General features: G+C 43.5%; 1 long non-coding RNA gene across 1 annotated transcript; it reads right to left on the bottom strand.

Moving 5' to 3' along the window:
- Window positions 1-3,218: 3,218 nt before the first annotated feature.
- Window positions 3,219-7,472, bottom strand: LOC125164381 (uncharacterized). The gene is made up of 3 exons (XR_007151737.1): window positions 6,361-7,472; window positions 3,838-4,168; window positions 3,219-3,631 (listed from the first exon to the last, which is right to left on the bottom strand). It is a non-coding gene; the product is annotated as an uncharacterized LOC125164381 (long non-coding RNA).
- Window positions 7,473-8,159: the final 687 nt, after the last annotated feature.

The raw sequence follows: 8,159 nt of genomic DNA, 5'->3' as shown, positions 1-8,159 counted from the left end.
TCTCTGAGTAAGTGTGGAGCGAGAAGGGCTAGAAAGGACTATTTCTGCTATTTGGAAAGCAGAGACTGTCACTGGCTCAGTGAGGTCGGCCTGACCACTGGTCCCGACTCTGTCACTGTCTATCACATCGTCCTTTTGTATTTAGTTCATGGCACTTTTTCCTGCTTGGAATTGTGGAGTTTATTTATTGTTTTCTTACTTGTTATCTATTTCGATCTCTTCTGAGATGTAAGCTCCATGAGAGTAGTGCCCTCATTGGTCTTATTGGCCACCAGATTCCCAGTGCCTGGCACACGACAGAGCCACAAAAATGTGAATGAACAAACCCAAGTCTGAGACAAAGCCAAATGCCTCAACCCCTGTGTTCTGGGAGAGGCGTCTAAACTCTATTCACTTCTTTCTGCTCTGTCCAGGTCTGGACATGAGGCTCTCCAAAGCACAATAAACTTATAAAGAAAAGAGGAGAGTTACTCACCTTTCTTGAGAACCCTTGCCGTGTCCACATGTGTGACATAAATTATGCCATTTAGCCCTCACACTAACAGGGGCTGGTATTCTCATTCCCCTTTTAACAGATGAAGAATCAAGTCCAGGGAGGTTAAATGACCTGTCCTGGGTTACTCAGGAAGCTAGATAGGAATTAAGTCTCTCTGGGCCCAGAACCCATTCTCTTTCTATTATATTGAGGCTTGGCAGGAAATGGAGTAAAAGAGAAATGAACCCTTTAACTGCTTTAAATTCGCTTAAGTCGCCAAGCCTTGGACAAGGTAAGTATAAATTATTGCCACAATAATGCCGCTTTAAAAACCATTTCAAAACCCTGTGGTGGACAAAAATGAGCACTTATTTCTTGTTCGTGTGCTTGTGGGCTGGCTGGGGTTTGGCTGATCTAGGCTGAGCTCTGCTAGACGTGGCTTCAAGCTATGCATTGGGTCCAACTTTGCTCCGTGTGTTTAGTATTACCCAGGTACCAGTAGGCCTTCTGGGGCATATCCTTCCCTCGGTCATGGCAGAGCACGACAGGATGAGAACTATATGATACGACGTGTAAGGCTTGGACTCAGAAGAGGCACATCGTTCCTTCTGCCCACATTCCAGTGGCTAAAGTGAGTCACAGGCAGCCAAGGTCAACGCCAATGAGACGGAAGATACACACCATCTCTGGTGGGGAGAACTGCCAGTCACATGGCAAAGGGTATTGATCCTGAGAGGAGTGAACCAAGGGGAGTAAAGGTGTGGTTGGCCATAGGAACACGCGTGGAGCCTACATGGTATACGGGGGCCGTGCCGTGTGCTTTAAATACGTGATTTTGTGGAAGCCTCACAAAGACCCCATTTGGTGGGATTACTGTTATCCTTATTTTTTCAACAAGAAAATTTAGGTTCAAGTTGGTTAGTTCTCACTGAAGTAAACGGCCTCGTGGGGACATACGTCCAGGTCTATCAGGCACCGAAGCCCATATTCTTAGCCCTGACTCAACTCTATTGAAACAACCAGCAGCTGTGGTGGAGGAGGCGCTGCTAGGAATGTTGCAAAAGCCGCGGCTGATGGAGAAAGGGCCGGAAGACAGACACACCCCAATGGATGAATTTTCAGGAGGTGGGAGAAATTGTATATAAGCTTGAGTTTCTGTTTGTGTCCTGGATGGATGTCCTATTAAATACTCTAGGGAAAAAGCCTGTGGTTGGGCTAATAAATCAGGCCGGGCACTGGTAGGAGTTCGGTGAATTCATCTGAGCGTCCTCATGCCTCAGCTTGGGTGGGTAACGTTCAGTCAATCCCTTCTGCTTCCAGTCTTGGTTTTATACTCCTGCGATCAGGTGCTGCTCTGTCATGCCTGACCACCTTAAGTCTCAATTTACCTATTCCCCAGGCCTTTGATTGCGGTCACTTCAGGTGTGGCTTTGCAGACTCCTTGTGTGAATGCCCACGTACATTCCTGCTGCTCACCCGCACTGCCTTGCGTGTGGCTCCCAGACGAAGATAGGCACCTGACGCCCTTCTCTCCTTACTAACCTGGCATGCCATCAGGATTCTCCCAAGGCCTATCACCCCAAGGAGAGATACCTCCCTGGAACATTCTAGAACAAATTTAGAACAAGTGGCCTGTGGGGATTTCTACAGGATGCGTGGGGGTAGCACGAGCTCAGGAAGGATGAACCTGGTGTAGCAAATCTGATTTCCTTTGTGAAAAAGCTGGACAGGCAGATCAAGGGAGGGTCATGAGGGTAGCGTCCTGGATTTTAAGGGGTTTGACAAATCCTTTCATGATCTCTTTGAGAAGATTGGGAAACACAGGCTGATTTAGGACAAATAGATTAGTTCTTGGCTGGTTAAAAAATTTTGCTGTCATTAATCAGATGTGCTGATTAGTGACAGCTTGAGGGAGGCTGCTGGCATTGAACAATAGAACTCTGTCCTCAGTCAGTCCTGTCCGGGTCCTCCCCCACCTCGCTCCCCTCACCCCTCCCCACCCTCCTTTGTGTCTTTTTGAACAACTTAGATGAAGATACAGGAGGCTGGTTTATAACATTCGTGGGTGGCAAAAACAAAGGGGGAGTAGCTAACACCCAAAAAAGTGAGGGTCAAAGCTTCAAAAATAATAATGTACATACACAGCACCTTACAAAGCCCTTCTCTAAAGAATGATCTTATTTAAGTCTCTAAACAACTTTCAGTGGTAAGTATAACCAATTATTCTCATTTTTTAATTAATTAATTAATTAATTAACTTATTTATTTTTAAATTTGAAGTAATTTTTTGTATTAAATATAATTTATTGTCAGATTGGTTTCCATACAACACCCGGTGCTCATCCCAACAGTTGCCCTCCTCAAAGCCCATCACTCACCCCCCCCTCCCTCCCACCCCCCATCAACCCTCAGTTTGTTCTCTGTATTTAAGAGTCTCTTATGCTTTGCCTCCCTCCCTCTGTTTCTGTAACTTTTTTTTCCCCCTTCCCCTCCCCCATGGTCTTCTGTTAAGTTTCTCAGGATCCACATATGAGTGAAAACATATGGTATCTGTCTTTCTCTGCCTGACTTATTTCACTTAGCATAACACTCTCCAGTTCCATCCACGTTGCTACGAATGGCCAGGTTTCATTCTTTCTCATTGCCAAGTAGTATTCCATTGTATATATCAACCACATCTTCTTTATCCATTCGTCAGTTGATGGACATTTAGGCTTTTTCCATAATTTGGCTATAATTATTCTCATTTTAGATGAGGCTCAGGGCTTACATAAATTCCCCAAGACCATTCAACACAATACTGCAGAGCACCCAGGTTTATATCCTGGTTTTTCTGATTTCAAATTCTATACTCTTTAAAATGGACCAAAACAAACAAGAGAAAATTAATAGCAACATTTAAAAAAAAATACAAGCACAAGTTGGGAGAGAGATCTGGTGTACCAACTGCCATGGGAAGGCCACTCAGCATCACCCCCGGGTCCAAGATCAGTGCCAGTAGACCACTGTCTTGCTCTTTGGCAGAGATGACATTCTTCTCCCCAGCATGGCCTCCTCCAGACCACTAGTAAGTTCATCTCGCGGGAGCTGAACCAGAATGTGAACTTGGCCCCCACTCTCATAAAGCTACCACCTCCTGGTCTGGTTCAGGGGTACCTGGAGCATGGAAAGACACGAGCTTAAGAGTCTTGCCAATTACTGGCACCATACTCTCACCCTTTCTGGACTTAAGACCTGGCTTTAGTAATTCAGGAGACTTGAGGAGATTTTGGTTTCTCTGGAGAATGCCCACATATGGTTAGCCATGTTTATTCTGCTATACCTCCTGGGACCTTCTCATATTGCAAAAGGTTGGAACTTACCCTTTTTAGAATCATCCAGGTAGGCAAGTAGATTGAGTAACTCATCTCCTTTCCTTTACCTCCTGGGCTGTTTGGTAGAGGGGAGAAGAAGGGCAAGGTGGAGGAATGTGCAGAAACTGTAGGCAGAGACGCCTTTGTGAATTTCTTTCTCGGTGTTGCATTTTGTCTTTCTGAGTCCCTCTGTCTTCTGGGTGATACAAGGAAGCTACTGTTTGCCTAGAATTTAATACTCCCTTCTGTTTGTTTTAATCCTTACCAGGAACAGGTGTTCCTTTTGGTTTTTGAAGTTTTCATCAACAGAAGTTTACTTGTTTGGCACCATAAAACTGTACTGTAAAACAAGACAAATGATTTTATACATCGTAAAAGTAGAAACAAATTAAGTATTTTCAAAGCAATAATATTTTGGACTACATCCAAATACCAAGTACTTACCTAGGGCAATAACTGAACTCTCCCGGAACAATAGATTGTCAAGTTGATTGGTTTCTTTTGTACAATAGTAGATAATAATTTACCAAAAGCTTCTTATGCTGGGACTTTACTAGCAAAATGCGATGGCCAGAAGCTACGTACCCTCATCTTACCTACAGGTTAAGTTTCTGATGATGGACTTAATACCAACTTCTGATCTCCTGAATTTACATTAACAGGCGTCAAAACTTGGTGGTGGTCCTCTAGCCTAGCACTCAACACTTTGCCTTTCTGTTAATCACTTTCCCTCCTCCATTATTAACATCAAATACATACCGTAGCACCTATTTCCTGCATTGTAGCTTTCACTATGTGTCCTTCACTCTAACCCTACAGCCAATAATCCCTCCTGTACACATGGGCCACTTTCACCCACTTCTCCCCATTTCCTAATTAATCTCTTTGAGTTTCATTGTAAATGGTACACTTCCTCCTTCTCCTCCTTTTGTTTTTCTTTTATCAACTTTATTAAGGTATAATTTACATACCATAAAACGTGTCCATTTTCAGTGCACAAATTCAGTGATTTTAGTACATGAACAGAGCTATGTAACCATCACCATAATCCAGCTTAAGCACATTTCCATCGCCCCATGATATCTCTCATGGCCATTTTTCCCAACCCCAACTCCAGGCAACCCCTAATGTACTTCCTGTCGCCTCAGGTTTACCTTTTCTAGATATTTCATGTAAATGGAATAGTTTTTTTGTGTATTTTTTTTTCACTTAGCATAACGTATCTGTGTTTCCTCTTTGTTGTAGCATGTATCAGTACTCTGTTGCTTCTTACTGCCGAATAGAACCCATTGTATGGACGTACCACCTTTTGTTTATCCTACCACTCAGTGAGGGACATTGGGATTGGGCCCACTTTTTGGCTCTTGTGAATACTGTTGCTATGGACATTTGCATACAAGTCTTTGTGTGGACATACACAGGTTCTCGTTTCTCTTCGGTAAATACTCAGGTGTGGAATTGACGAAGGCACACGTCTTTCTAATAGTAATTTTAACAATGTCATGATTGGCTACCTACAGATATACTAAATTTGGGGAACAATTCGCAAAGCCAGTTGACCATTCGGTTCAAACATTTGAACAGTTATTCAATTTAGTTGTCATAGCTTCATTGAAGCGGGACGTTTTACTGCATCTCTCAACTGGCATTGCCCCTTCCACCATTCTGAATATATGGAGAATTATGCATTTACTCAGTGAAAATTGATTAACTATAGCATTTTTATAACTATGCTTTAAAGACTTTAAATACTTCACCAAATGATATTTGCCCTGCCATATTACAACGTCAATGATTCCCCTTAAAAACCTGGATCCAAGTGGTCACTTTAAAAATGGTATCATACTTAATTAAGAAGCACAGTACAATGGCCAAAAGTAATTAAAAAGGAATTCCACTCCCTCCTCACGTCTCCGGAAGGACAGCAAAGCAGAGCTAAGCACACAATAAACAGAAAATCCCTTCTTCACACATACATACTTCATGCTCTCGGTTCAAGTCCCCCCGCCCCAAAACCCTTCCCTTTCTCTACTGTGTGTTATTATTTTCTGCCCCTCTCCACACCCTCCTTTCTTTCCTTATGTGGATGCACTTAGCTCCTCTCCCAGTACGAAAGAATTCTTTCTGGATAGAGGAGGAAAATCAGGTTGGCACTTCAGGATTTCTCTTGGAAGGATGAAGGACCACGAAGTCTTTTCACATGTTATAAAGTATACAACATGATGAAAATGTAATATATTACTCTGATTTTTGCAGCCATCAACATTATCAATGATATAAGATGATAGAATAGATATGCCTTGTACCCCAAACAAATCACTCGTCTGCTAAAATACTCCCAGGTCTTTAATATTGTATTTTGTCCATTTTAGAACCCTCTCTCCCATTTTTTAACATTTCTGAAATAAGAATGTGCCTTTTGACGAATGATGTTTTATAATCACCATTAGCCACCCCCCCACCCCCATTTTAAAGTGTCTGAAATCTTATAATCAGAGAGGCCTGAGATAAACTAAGGGCTATGGGTTTCACCTGTTTGGTGCTGTATACCGTTGTGGAGCAGGTAGTTGGGTCAGCTTGCCCAAGAAGGGGAAAGATCTGTAGCGCTGTCAGGACGGTGGCCATCTGCCCTTGGGGTTTGGTAACTTATCTCACTCATGAGACCCAGGTAAAAGGGAGGTTGGGGATTCCATATGCACCTCACTGTGTACGTTCCACTTCCCGATTCCTTGCTGGGCACGTAGGATTCCTCACCAGCCAACTTCAATAGAAGGCAGCCTATCTTGGAAATATATACCACGTCTCACGTCAGGCTTTGCATTCCTGTGACATTCGCTCCCGAGTTGCTGTAAGCTCCTGCAGGGCGCCTTAAGGGACCCGTGATTAGAAGTTCTATGGAACAATTTCGACTGATGCCAAATGATGGTGTATCAGCCCGCCTGCCGCCCAGCGGCGCCGGGAATGTGCGATAATGTTATGGTAAGGAAGTGCAGAAGCACAGGAAATGAAAACAATACGGTGGCCTGGGATGGAGATCCAGGACAGAAATGACTTCAGGGCGGTCAGGGTCTGTTTGTAAAAGCATAGGCTGTCCAAGCCAAAAACAATTGGGGCAGAAATCTATAGCTGCCGCTCCCAGTAAGCAGCTTGCCCGGAGAAGGGCAAGTTTCCAGAGGCTCCTCCAGTCTAACGGGGTCTCTGGTGGAGACAGCAAAGCCGCTGAGTGCAGGGATGCTATTTGGTCTGGCTGATCCCCAGCAGGGCCAGGTGTCCAGACCCTAAGTAAATAAAGGGCAGTAAGAACGTTGAAGGGCTCCTCTTTCCGAAGATGCATTTCTATCTTCCTTGCTTCCTCTTACGGTTTGTTGATTTAGCACATACTGTGATAGTTTTTGCTTGCCGGACGGTTGGTAGGCCGGTCGGGGAGTCTGGATATCTGGAGAGAGTTTGCGATTTGGATCTCTTGTCACACATGGCCGATCTGACTCCTTGTGGCCTTTGAGTAGGCTGACCTGGGGCTCTTCTAGTTTCAGAAGGTGCTAGATGATGCGGCCATCATAATCCCAAACCTGCAGGAACCCCGCAGTAACACCTGAACGCGTGGCTCTGAAATAGGTGACTTTGCTCCCAGAATATTGTGGGCACGGTGGCATGTCATCGTATCCTCCTCCTGCCTAAAGCCAAGTGTTACATCACCAGTAGCCTATGAGATAACAGTGCAGGGGTGAGGCTGCCAGCAGCTGGGGCCCTGGGCTTGTGGGGATGGAGAGAAAGAGGGAAGAAATGGAGCCAGCTAGAATCATTTGTCTCTTTTTACCACTTATGGAGAGATTTGTGCATACCAGGCACTATGTAATTCAGCTTTTATAAACCTTATCTCATGTTATCCTTTTAAGAATTCATAGGTATCTGTCAGGGTTCTTCAGAGAAACAGCCCCAACAGAACTGTGTGTATATAGATATAGTTACAATATACAATATAAATGTAGATACAATATGGATAGAGGTGGACTTTTATGTCTGATACAATATACATACAATAGATAAGATACAATAAATAAATGTCCATGTATAATATATGTAATAATGTCTCTCTATATACACACAGCACATAGAGTGTTATATAACATATATATGTGCTGTGTGTATCTCTCTCTCTCATATATATATATATAATTTACATTTAAAATATAAATTATATATAATATATATATGTGAGAGAGAGAGAGTTTTTAAGGGATTAGTCCATGTGCTGGCAAGCACCAAATCTATAGAGTGGGCCTGCAGGCTGCCTTGGGAAGAGTTGATATTGTAGTTGAAGTCTGAAGGCA

Source organism: Prionailurus viverrinus, chromosome B1 (genome assembly GCF_022837055.1).
Source record: "Prionailurus viverrinus isolate Anna chromosome B1, UM_Priviv_1.0, whole genome shotgun sequence".
Classification (NCBI taxonomy): domain Eukaryota; kingdom Metazoa; phylum Chordata; class Mammalia; order Carnivora; family Felidae; genus Prionailurus; species Prionailurus viverrinus.
The sequence above is the reverse complement of the archived record's forward strand: the minus strand, read 5'-3'. Positions and strand labels throughout refer to the sequence as shown.